The sequence below is a fragment of the Leptonychotes weddellii genome, unplaced genomic scaffold (genome assembly GCF_054177405.1).
Source record: "Leptonychotes weddellii isolate Sample4059 unplaced genomic scaffold, ASM5417740v2 HiC_scaffold_105894, whole genome shotgun sequence".
Lineage (NCBI taxonomy): Eukaryota > Metazoa > Chordata > Mammalia > Carnivora > Phocidae > Leptonychotes > Leptonychotes weddellii.
Genome location: NW_027682802.1, coordinates 1 through 372, shown reverse-complemented (window position 1 = coordinate 372; position 372 = coordinate 1). Strand labels below are relative to the sequence as shown.

Sequence of the window (372 nt, the reverse complement as noted above, 5' to 3'; positions counted from 1 at the left end):
GATGCGGGACTCGATCCCGGGACTCCAGGATCATGACCTGAGCCGAAGGCAGTCGCTTAACCAACTGAGCCACCCAGGCGCCCTTTTTAAATTTTTTTTTTTATTTTTTAAAGATTTTATTTATTAATTTTTTTTTTTTTTTAAGATTTTATTTATATTTCAGCATTTTGATCTTAGGTTAATACTATTTTGTTCTTTAAAATACTATCATTGAGCTTTGCGCAGTGGCACTATGGTAGCCAATGAGGTTTATCTGAGGCACGATTATTGCTAATTAAAATACTACCATTGATTCTAAGGTTTAATATGTAGTTTTTGTATAATTTCTTAAATATAGTTTCCAATAATATATCATGTGATAATTAATTGAAT

At 30.6% G+C, this 372-nt stretch overlaps 1 pseudogene; it reads left to right on the top strand.

Moving 5' to 3' along the window:
• The first annotated feature begins 213 nt into the window (after positions 1 to 213).
• On the top strand, positions 214 to 345 carry LOC145718071 (U4 spliceosomal RNA; annotated as a pseudogene).
• Positions 346 to 372: the final 27 nt, after the last annotated feature.